The following is a 13,146-nucleotide window of genomic DNA, read 5'->3' on the forward strand; positions in this document are numbered from 1 at the left end:
TTACAAGAAGAGAATAGAAGCTTTTGAAATGTAGTGCTACAGAAGAATGTTGAAGATTCGATGGATAGCCAAAATAACTACTGAGGAGCTTGTGCTTATCCATTACGGGTATTTTAGACCCCGTGACTCTTAACTGAATGTAAATATATAAAACTGCAACCGTCACTATTTTGAATAGTTGTTTATTGTTTCATAAACCGGTTTTCGAATCTTTTCAGGTTCATCTTCAGATGGTTTTCTGGAAGTTACATCACTATTTCTACCATAATGCTGGGTGCTGGATTACTACTTCAACGAACTGCAGAAAAAAGTTTTTCACAACTTCGCTAAAACAAGGGATTGGTTATTAAGACCCAATCAAAAGCATGACACAATAGCCATTTTGGTGATGGAGGAGAGAATGGAAAGGTAAAAATTGTAGGAGGCTTGAGTAAAGAAAGAAGGTTCAAATCGATGTAGGTTGCAGTAGTTATGTAGGGATGGAGATACTTGTACACGATAGACTACCACGCATTTCTGCATCAAACCAGTCTACAGATTGTATCCCACAACAACAAAACTGTAGAAACATATGAAAGCGTGATATTTACAAGTATGAAAAAATGGACCTTACTGATTTACACAATTTTATCTTTGATTTACTGCAGTTGCAAACACTGCCGTATCTGCTACTTCATTTACAACGGTTCAGCTACTCTTTAATGACGTCCTTAATTTAATACTCTTCATTTATGCCCTTTGGAGGTGCGAGCCCCCACGCATTTATAAAAATGAGAGACTGAATTTCGAAATGGTATGTGAATTCTGTCGGGGTTGGTTTCCAGTAGGCTGGGCGAGGGTAGCTGGTGTTCGCTGGCCGTACGAGGGTAGCGGGCGGCCGCCCCCTCGCCAGTATTCTGGGAATTCACCACAGGCGGGCACACTCCCGTCGCACAACAACAGGTGTTTTTAGGTGTGGGACAAAGAGCAGGACGCTCTCTAACGGTTGTTCAGAGGACTGGGAGGCCACATATAGGTGCAAAAACCGCCCAGATGGGTCACAGAGCAGTCGGAAATCATACAGCGCAAGTGCAATGAATTTTATTTAATAATCATGAAAAAGCAACAGCTACTTGACATAATGCTGACTGATGTATGAGTATAGGAAACTGAAAATAGGACAGTTGTTTTTGGGAGAGTGTTCCTTCAGTCGAACGGGCCATGTTCATTTGTTTCTTTTCTCTTAACGCAACTAGACAGTTCAGACATGAAAAGTCTTGGAGATAACTGATTACCAAGGGTACAAAGTTCCAACCACATAACTAGTCTTGTTAAGGATCGTTCATTGAGAACACAGTCATCCACAAATACTTTTAAAAAGCTTTGTTCTATTGCTATTTTGTCAAAAACTGACATTTTGAGCCCGTGGATGTGCAAAAAATATAGGTTGACTCTTACACAGAAGATTACAGCAACCAGCCACTTTTTACAATGCTATTTATTTATTTAAACAACGCCGTTACCTGTTTCGAACGTACAGGTTCATCTTCAGACGCCTATTTAACGTTTTACATTACATTTCGGGTTTTGTTTCCCCACTTCAAGAAACTTCCTTGGGGTGGTGGTGCCCTACAACCAAAACAAAATATGAGACAACGTCTTTTTAATTGTGATTGCGCCTCACGATGATTTTTATATGCAAATAATGTGCATATATATACACAAAAAAGTGTTATTGCGGTTACCAGTTTCAGGCTCTTATGTCCATTTTCAGATCTTGCTTTACTACAGCATTTTACAGGGTGAGTCACTAACCATTGCCACCAAGAATAACTCCGAAAGTATGGAAGGAGCTGAAAAGTTTGTGGGACAAAAGTTGCATGGGACAACGGGGGTTGGCTTTGTTGCTAGGTGGGGTCGCTTCAGAAATGGGAAGGTCAACTTTGTTTTTTTTAAATGGGATGCTATAGTTTGGAACTTATTTTCTGATAGCGGCTATCGAGACAAATCCAATTATGTGTAACAGTAAGGTCTTTGAAGGTCAACGAAGGTCTCAAAGGTGGCGTGAACGTCCATTTACAGAAGGTGTTCGAAGTGATTACCATTGGTATCAATGCAGCGCTGCAATCTTCTTATCATGGATTGAGTGGTATTCCTTATCATATCGGCACTTATCGAAGTACATGCTCTGACAATTCTCTCCGCATACATTCAAGTGTAGTTGGAACATCTTTATAAGCAATGTCTTTCATGAATCCCTACAAGAAAAAATCTAGAGGCGTCAGATTTGGCGAACGAGACTGCCACGACACATCTCGGCATCCAATCCAACGATTTGGGAATTGTCCCTGCAACTCATTTCCAGCCATCAGCGAAAAATATACCCGACACCCATCATATTGATACCACATTCTGTTCCTTGTTCCTAAAGGTATTTCTTCCAATAACAGACCTAATGTTTCTTGCATCAATGTGGTGTACTTCCTACCATTAAGATTTCCTTCGATGAAATAAGGGCCTATAATTTTGTCCTCCAGAATCTCACACCATACATTCCCCGACCACAGTTTTTGGTGTGCAACTTGCTGCTGCCAACATGGTTTCTGCGTGTTATGCAAATTGACATTTCCATGGTTCGTGAAAGTAGCCTCATCACTAAGTAAAATCAAATTAATACATGTGTCATCTCTCTGAATCTGAAGTTGAGCCCATCGGCAGAAATCAATGCGACACTTACAATCCGTACCAGTTAATTCTTCGTGGAGATTGATATCGTAAGGATGATATTTATGGCGATGCAGAACGCAAACAACACTACTCTGGCTCATGCCAGATTCCCTTGCGATTTGAAGCGAACTAACACACAGATCTCTAACCATCGAGGCAAGAGCACCAATTTCCGTTTCCTCGTTAGTAACTTTCCTTTGCCTGATATTTTTCCGATATGTTAAAGATCCAGTTCTTCTCAATTTATCATACACATATTTAAATGTAAGATGTGCAGGGTGTGTACATTGAGGATATCTTTCAATGTATAAGTCTATAGCTCTCACTGAATTTCGTTGGCATTCTCCGTAAACGAGAAACAAATAGACTTTTTCTTCGAAGGAATACATCATTCACATTCGCTTTATTCGACGATACTAGTCTTACCTTTCTTATTAAAGTTGCATTGCTAAACCGTCGAATGGTCTTTACATGTCAATGGAACGTTTGAAGGATACGCCATATTCGGCGAATATTTACTATTTGCACGATATACGAGAGAGAATTGTCAAAGCATGTACTTCGATAAGTGCCGAAGTAATAAGGACTACCACTCAATCCATGATAAGAAGATTGTAACACTGGATTGATACCAATGGTCATCACTTCGAACAGCTTCTATAAATGGACGTTCATGCCACCTTTGTGATCTTCGTTGACCTTCAAAGACCTTACTGTTACACATCATTGGATTCGTCTCGATAGCCGCTATCAGAAAATAAGTACCAAACTATAGTATTCCATTAAAAAAAAAAACAACTAAGTTGACCTTCATATCTCTGAGGCGACCCCGCCTAGCAACAAAAAACCGACGTCACATTGTGGCCGCCGTTGTCCCACGCAACATTTGTCCCTTAAACTTTTCAGCTACTATCATACTTTCGGAGTTATTCTATGTGGCAATAGTTAGTGACTCACCCTGTATTCTTCAGCAGCAAGTAATCCGCTCTGCACCGAATAGGAATATTTGCGTTTTTTTTGTCACTTTGTACACTGTGTGAGTGACTATAATTATGCAAAGATTACATTTGTTCTTGTGTGCGTCATTCCGTTTTGTTTAATCCCTCCTTCATTTCCGATAGGATGCCCTATCATACAGCACATAAATACTACATAAAATTCTCCACGTGTTCGCAATTCGTGATCCATTGATTGTCGTCGCTTTCTGTAGATAGTGGGGTCCAGTGTTCGATTTTCGGCTGGGTGGAGTTTTTCTTCCCTCGACAGACTGAGTGTTTGTGTTGTCCTAATCATTTCATACCTCTTCATCGTCGAGTAAGTCACCGATGTGTCGTCATAGAGCGAGACTGGCACCAGAAGGGGTCTTCCGCTCATTTGATGATTCATTTCACTTGCAACACCTATTTTTGACCTATTTTGTATCTGTATCGATATTTCTATGTCAATTTGTAGTGTTGCTTGTATATAAAATGTTGTATCTGTCAAGTGAATTCTTTGACTATGTATACATGTTTGAGTTATGTGAACTTTTGAACGGGGTTGTTTAAATTATGCTTGTGAATTTAAATAACTACTGAAATGATTGTTTTGTAATGTAATGTAAATGACTTGGTCCATAGTTAGGGAATATAGGGTTGAATGTAAAAGATGTGGAGAAACCCTGCAGCTATGGAAGTAGCCCGGTGAAGCGGGAAAGCCATGGTTGGCGCGCAAAAGGTAACTCGTCCTTTGTGACGAGTAAGGTGTCTGGGCTGAGCGATGCTGTGGTTAACATACAGATCGAAGAGGTTGACAGTGTTAAATTTCTGGGATTGCAACTCGATACTAAATTCACTTTGGAAGCGCATACCACAGAACTTAACGAGTCTGTATTTGCCGTGAGAATGATGTCAGATGTAGGAGATATAAATGTAAAAAAAACTTGCTTACCATGCTTACTTTCATCCTATTATGTCATATGTGATCATATTATGGGGCAACTCATCAAACAGAGCAAAGGTTTTTAGGGTACAAAAGCGTGTGATAAGAATCATTTGTGGTGTAAATTCAAGAACATCATGTAGAAACCTGTTCAAGGAACTTTGTATTCTAACCACTACTTCTCAGTATATTTATTCCTCAATGAAATTTGTTGCAAGTAATACACCTCTGTTTCCAACCAATAGCTCAATACATAGTATCAATACTAGGAATAAGAACAATCTACATAAAAACCTAAAATCATTCACCTTGGTCCAAAAAAGGGTTCCATATTCCGGAACATATATTTTCAATAAATTGCCAGTACCATTAAAAACTTGGTTTCAGATAAAGCACGGTTCAAACAGAGTTTGAAAGACTTTTTGATAGGCAGCTCCTTCTACCTCATACATGAATATCTTACCATAGACTGTTAAGCCAGGTTAAGTAAAAATATCTGTTAGATTTCAGTTTCGACAGCACTTGGTCACAACAGTCAAGATTAGGTATTCTGTGTATGATAAATTTATTAATAACTCTGACAGCGTGTTAATTCTGTAAATATTAGCTGTTCCAGTTTACCGCATTTTATTCACCTATTTCGACAATCTCCTGACAAATGATCAGAGTAGTAAGTATTCAAATGTTTTATGTTTTTATGTTATACTTTCTGACATGTTCCACACCCACGAGAATCATCTCATTTTTTGGGTCTATGAAACGAAAACTGAATCTAATCTAATCTAGTTAGCTGTAGCGCATCATTGTGGCTCATATTCCTGGAATTTTCAGGCCAGAAGACCTTAAGGGCAGTATTTATGGGCCTCGGATGCTGCATTTGTTGATACCATTATCATGGCATGGTTTCTGGCCCTATAAAAATTAATTTTGAGCCCAAGAATATATGTAACAGGACGGGGCCAACAGTCTTACTATGATTGCATCGCCGCCAGATTAATAGCCACTGCAAATTGCGCCACCAGTGCCTCCAGCCTTCCACTAAACTATGTTTGGCACTCTGTAAATTGACCAGGCACTTGTGAAATTTGGTTGATTTCATAATAATAATAATTATGGTGTTGTTGAAAGCTCTGTCTTCCACTCCTAATGATCTCAAATCGCAAACCTGGGCAGGAATCCTATCCCAGTGAATTTAATTATGCGTGTCCTAGTTTATTATGAGAAAGTGTTTGAACTTGAATTTAATGTTGTGTTGTCATTTGCACAGCTAATTATACTTTTGATTAGGTCAAAAAGACTGCTTATGATGGCACATTTGTTATTTAAAGAATTGTAGTTTGTTGTGCTTTACGTAATTAATAATTAATTATAAGAATACTTACCATTTATCATACATACTGGTGTAGTTTTGTTAATGAGCATGGTTCTTCAAACCATGAGAGTTTAAAGGGTTCTCATGTACTAGGCTAGTTAGTTAATGAAGCAATGCAAAGGCTCCTTCAGGGCCAGTGTAGTTAGATTTGCATTCTGTTTAGTTGCTTCAAACGGAATTTAAGAAAGAGCTGTTTACAATGTTATCTGTTCTAATGCAATATGGTTAATGCACAGCACAGAGACCCTGTATTAAGCAGTGAAGTTGTAGATTATGATCATAAGCATACCCCCTTATTCCAATTCAGAATCATTTCAAGCTTCTCCCTGTTCATTATTGCTACTAGTTTCATGTGTGACGGTAATTGGTTTTATAAACTGTTACACCTAGTTCAGTTAAGGTACGTGTTGTTGAGAGGCATATGTTACTGTTTACTGTCTCATTGGCCAACTATCGATAAGGTTATGTTACTGTATTGTAAAGTGAACTGATATAAGGCAAGAGTTTAGTGTGTGTATGTGTGTGTGTGAAGAAATGTTAGGTTAACCTCAGCACTGCCTCCTGCTTTATCATTCTGCTTGCCACAAGAATGCCTAATTAGGCTGGCGACCGGTTTTAATAAGTAATGTAATGTTATAACTTGCTTTTGTGGTGGGAACACGTCTGTTTCTCACCCACCGTTTACTGTTGGTTAAGCTTTGCTGGAGTGTTTCGGAAACGAATCCCAGTTTGATGTTCTGTTTCCATTAGGTTATCTCACGGTCACATTTCCAAAATACCTCGCAGAGGTGTAACGTTAGCAACGATTGCTGTTTAACACTCCATGTTAATTGTAGCTTTTGACATGTGCTTTACACGTAATGTTTCTGTTTACAGTGCAAAGATTACACACGAAGCAAAGATACCTGTTATTTCCCGACAAGCGAAGCTCTTAACTACCTAACGTAACCAAAGAGGTTGTGTAGGAGATGCAAGTATCAGTAACAGAGACAACGGCTACGTGTGTGAACGTACTATAGAAATGCATTTACACACCCTCGAACACACACACAAGCACACACACACACACACACACACACACACACACACACACACACACACACACACACACACACTAAGCACAGTCTTTCATGGGAGATAAAGTATAGTAGTAATAAAAGACAGGTTGACAATACGTACACACAGATAAGACAAGCGTCGCCATGCGGACAGCTTACTTAAATTTATTCACGCAGTATGGAATTTGTAGAGATCTGAGAATGTGTCACAAAGTTTGTGAAACAATGTTTCTGTTTCTGTCGCTTTAATTTACCTGTATTTATTGGCGCGACGCGTTTCAGCAACTTTTTGCCGTAATCAGGTATCTACTGTTAAACGTGCATTAATTTTTACTTAGGCCTACATGTTCCTTTGAAGTGTATTAAGGCCTACACGCTCTGTGTTCCAGTGAGGACTGAAATTTATCCATTTTTGCTGAATACGTCTTTATGTGTTACACAGAGTACAGAAGTAAACATACCAGCAGCAATTCACACATTCACTGGAAACCTCTTTTATAAAAATGAACAAACAGTGTTACGTCAAAAACTGCTCACTGTTCTCGTAAGATAAACCAGTAGTTATTTCGGGATCAGCAATGAAGGGACGAGTTTCATTTTGTTACTTGTTTCGATTCTATAAGTAGTAGATGTAAAAGCAAGGTTGTACTAGTCCAGAAGAAGTCCACTGAATCTGCCTTTAATATATTAAGGGCGGAAAGCGCAGGGAACGAAAATAAATAGTACAGTGCAGCAAAAAACAGGGTGCTTGAGTTTATAAAACGAAAATATCCTTGCTCCGGAAAATGATCACACCAACAAACGCGATGTACTGAACAGTGCTATTGTTCATATTTGTAGCCATTTCTCTTCAATGGTTACAGTGATTTTTGGCAGCTCAACTAACTACTTACGAGTAAATGATCGTATTTTTTAGACTTGTGTTCGTTACATATCCTTTCCATGTTCAAAAACACGCAGTTTTTGCATGATAAAACATTACGGAACAGTCTTGTTAGTCCCCACTTTATTTTTCTTGCATTATAGACAACCGGACTGTTAATTATTACCTATTTTCAAAAATTTTCTTTGCAGAACAATCTCATTAATTTAAAAACAAAATTGCCGGACCTGTCGGCACCGATCGTGCTCTGATCTATAAGACAAGTAAGGTTTAAAGTTAAAAGAGAAGTTACGCAGACTGCGTCAACATTCAGATGCAAAAAAAAAAAAAAAAATGTTCAAATGTGTGTGAAATCTTATGGCACTTAACAGCTAAGCTCATCAGTCCCTAAGCTTACACACTACTTAACCTAAATTATCCTAAGGACAAACACACACACCCATGCCCGAGGGAGGACTCGAACCTCCGCCGCGATCAGCCGCACAGTCCATGACTGCAGCGCCTCAGATGCAACAAAATAATGCTTACATATAAAATACTTATTATTCTATTTAAAATTTAAAAAAAATATGTAAACTTATTAGCCTGCTCTCATAGACTAACTTTATATTTACTGTACTTGATTTTTACAAACGCATCCCGATTGCGTCATAAATTCGCGAACCTGAAGAGTTTGTAACGCAGTTTTATCCATTTTATTATTTGAAGTAGGTGTGTAAGCTATTTAAAACTTTTATTGAAATGCGTGAATAGAGCACACGAACAGTTAGTCAGTAGGCCACCAGGAGATTAGACCAGGGGGATTAGGTTTTATACACAGAAGCCTCCTCATTGACAATGTGGCTTCCGCACTTACGGCGTGAATCGTGTCATCTGTCATATGAGATAATATCACTTCATTTTACTGTATCTTAATTTTGATGTAACTGTTCTGTTAGTTGACATCGTTGTGTCAGGTTACAGTTTAGAATCGCAGCCTACGTACTCCATACGTTCAACGTAAGTATGCTGTCCTAATCGTGGTGTGATAGCAAATAAGCACCACGTAGTTGGTAGCTACTTGTTATAACACGTTGGTAAAGGTCCAAAGGCCACACGACTAAAAGACATTAGAACGAGAATCAGATGAGCAAAATTATGTGTGTGTCTTTATAGCACGACTGTTAGTGACGCTAAACTTGTCGGTACACGGAATTTAACAGCGCAGTAAAGTTACATGGTAACTGGATATGGGTTTTTTCATTCACTGTAACATAATAAAAATAAATTTAGCCCTGTGTGACGTGCGACATGCTAAGCATCGTGTAAATGTTAGTAAGATGCGAAAACTGAGAAGCGGCGTCCGCGAAGGTGTAGCGGTAGCCGATTGCCGCCGGCGATACAGAGCAGTAGTAGAGGCGGCAGCAGAAGACGTCGTCCTAGACTCGCTCCCCTGTGCAGGTGGTCCGCCCGCACCTGATAGCGTACACCAGCTACGACCAGGCAGCCGACGCGGCGCGAATGCGGCCCGCTATCTGGACGTATCTGCGCTCCCCGCCTAGGATAACTCAGCGCGGAGTCGGGCCGGCCGCTGCACGCAACGCCGGCAGCCACTCCGCAAGGGCGGCAAACAGCCTGTACAGCGCGATACGTATCTGCCTCCGACGCCGCAATACAAGAGTCCCTGGAGTATCGCTAAATATTACACAGCAGCATAAAATGCTCTCTCGTCTATCATTCTGGCCGGCGCTTCAGGGAAACGGACGCAGCTGAAATCGTCCCAGGACAAATTATTGTCTCGAATAATCTTCTTCAACATTACTTAGCGGAGTAAGCTTACAGCCTGTTCCAGGTTCACGGAAGGTATTTGTTTCTCGGCCGTCCTAGAGGGTGTCTTAGGTGGAGTGTTCAATATTCAAGGATATGACGAAGGACGTAGCCGGGATTTTATCAAAGAGTGGGGAGGGGGGCCTATTTGTTAAACAGGATCTTAAAATTGCTCATGTTTTTCATTTATTCACAAACGACATTCATATATTTCTTTAGTTTTATGTAAATGATTTGCTTTTGGGGCGCCTTCAAATACATACTTGGATATTTCTTTATTTGGCACAAAGATAATTGCAATAATATTTGTTTTGTAAATAGAAACCGCTTTTTTGCCGTAATGTACTTTATTTTTACCAGACGCGTTACGCCTTTTACTTTAAGTCATTTTCAGTGGGATCTAGAATAATACATTCTTGTTTTAATATGTGATATTTGTGGATTACAAAACAGCTCACGTCTCGTTTTTTACGTAAATAATGCAGGAAAGTCCAAAGGAACTTTGCATCGTAATCTGAATAACACAGACGTTGCAATATCTGCTGATACCGGGCAAGCGACAAGTACAACGTCTGACCTATACGGGAATGTACATAATGGATATACGAGTACAGGTCGTAGACGCATGGTTGACGACGCATGGAAGTTTGGGTGTGGCCGTGAGCAGTGCACGGTACGGTAGCTCAGCGTATTCTGTCAGACTGTCAGAGGGTTAGCTGCCCTCTGCAATAAAAAAACCTGAGTGAACGAATCAACGACGAACTTAAACAGGTGTCATGCGACGTCCACCCCGGACAAATGTAACAAACATTAACGAACAAAATGAGTTCAGCAAAAAAAAAAGAAAAATAAAAAAAATGGTGAGGCGATTACTCTTGTTAAGCTGGCAATCCGCGTTCGAGTCCCGGACCGGCACACATTTTCACTGTCGTCATTCCATTATACAACTGATGTTAGTCCTTATTCGCAATTGCGAATTCATTTGAAGTTGTAACCTTCCCGTATAAATAACAAAAAAATATAAAATAATGATGGGTAACCTTCCCTAACAGAAAATAAGAATAATTACATTTAGGGAATTAAATTCTGACGTATGAAAAAATGGTTCAAATGGCTCTGAGCACTGTGGGACTTAACATCTGAGGTCACCAGCCCCCTAGAACTTAGAACTACTTAAACCTGACTAACCTAAGGACATCACACACATCCATGCCCGAGGCAGTTTACGTAGCGGTCGCACGGTTCCAGACTGTAGCGCCTAGAACCGCACGGCCACTCCGGCCGGCAAAAAAAAAAAAAAAAAAAAAAAAAGTAACACTCTTTTTGTTCTGCGTTATAAAGCTACACACCTATGGTGGTTGTGCCATATCAACTTTGGCTGTGCTTTATTCTTATTAGGGATGCAATTACATGTTCTTTCTACACTGTTGTATTTCGACAGTAACGTGTTGTAATCATATCACATATCTTATTCGCTTGATGATGTCCAGAGGTCGAAATTAGCTAACAGCAGATAAAATAAAGTAGTGTGTTTCAATAAAAACCACGAAGGAAAATGACTTCTCCTAAGAAATTCACGTTTGGCGTGAACGAATGTATATAGAGGTTATTGGAACAGTTACGTGACACAACTGGCGAGTTTTGTTATCTTTGTAAACGCAGTAAGCGCTACAGATGGGGACACACTCTTATTTCTAGTTTGTAGCACAACTACACGCATGTCCCGTTTCCATCATACGAGTCCTGGATCGTTTGAAGTAACAAAAGGTTCCTTACGAAATTATCGAAAGGTGCCACAAAGCGATTACTCTACACACCATCAATTGGAACATTCGTTTCATGGTTTCACATCTGCTTGCATAAATTAGGAAGTCCGGATTCACCAGACGACAGTTTACGTCATGAGCAATCACACCGTCAGAGCTCCGGCTGGGGAAATGATTTAAATGGTTTACAAAGTTTAATACCGACGGGTGCAGAAAAAGGGCTTGCGGATGCAGTGAAAATGCGACTGTAGTCTAAATTCTCTTATACATGCAAGTTTTATGCTTGAAACAAAGCTAGCTTTCATATATTACAATAAATTTTTTCGGTCATTAGCGATTCATTTGCTCCACGTCACTCGATGATGTGCCGTATTGGGCTCTGAGCACTATGGGACTTAACAGCTATGGTCATCAGTCCCCTAGAACTTAGAACTACTTAAACCTAACTAACCTAAGGACATCACACAACACCCAGCCATCACGAGGCAGAGAAAATCCCTGACCCCGCCGGGAATCGAACCCGGGAACCCGGGCGTGGGAAGCGAGAACGCTACCGCACGACCACGAGATGCGGGCGATGTGCCGTATTAATTTATACTGTATATCTTCTAGTATACGAGTAATACAGTGATGGAAAAAATTCGCACACCAAGAAGAAACTTTGCAACATAAACGAAAATTGGTAGGCTTGTTTCTAGATCTCAAAGATTATTTCTATTCAGATTTCGCGTCATTCGCATAAGGCTGCGCTAGTAGCGCCGCTACGTGGACGCACCTCAAGTTTGCTTTAAATACACGCTGTAATATAGTTCAAATGGCTCTGAGCACTATGGGTCTTAACTGCTGAGGTCATCAGTCCCCTAGAACTTAGAACTACTTAAACCTAACTAACCTAAGGACATCACACACATCCATGCCCGAGGCATGATTCGAACCTGCGACCGTAGTGGTCGCGCGGTTCCCGACTGTAGCGCCTAGAACCGCTCGGCCACACCGGCCGGAACACGCTGTAACGTTCGCGAGCGTTAGTTACCTTTGAGATTGGACGTGGTGAATTGGTATTAGTTAAGAATGCCTTTAAGGCGACAAATACGCCATGATCAATGCCTCACTGATTCTCAACGAGGTCTACATCTACATCTATACTCTAAAAACCACCTCGAGGCGTATGGCAGAGGGCTCCGGATAGTAACATGGCACTTCCGAGAGGGAAGACCATTGCGTTCGGCGTGTGGCCCTGGCGTAACGTACTGTACATGCAACAGCACTCTGAACAGCTGTTGGCACCACAGTGACACAACGAATTGTTACAAATCGGTTACTTCAAAGTCAGCTCCGATCCAGACGCCCCATAATGTGCATTCCACAGATGCCAACCACCGCCATTTGCGACTTCAGTGGTGTCAAGCGAGGGCTCATTGGAGAGCAGGGTGGAGGTCTGCTGTGTTTTCTGATGATGGTTGTGTGTTGGTTAGGGGTAGGCCCGTAGAGGGCCTTCAAACAAGCTCTATGCGTGCTAGCCACACTGGACCTATACCTGGTGTTACGGCCTGGAGTACGATTTAGTATGACAGCAGGAGCACTCTTGTGGTTATCCCACGTACCCTGTCTGCAAATCTGTACTTATTCTGGTAG

The sequence above is a fragment of the Schistocerca nitens genome, chromosome 4, assembly GCF_023898315.1.
Source record: "Schistocerca nitens isolate TAMUIC-IGC-003100 chromosome 4, iqSchNite1.1, whole genome shotgun sequence".
NCBI lineage: Eukaryota > Metazoa > Arthropoda > Insecta > Orthoptera > Acrididae > Schistocerca > Schistocerca nitens.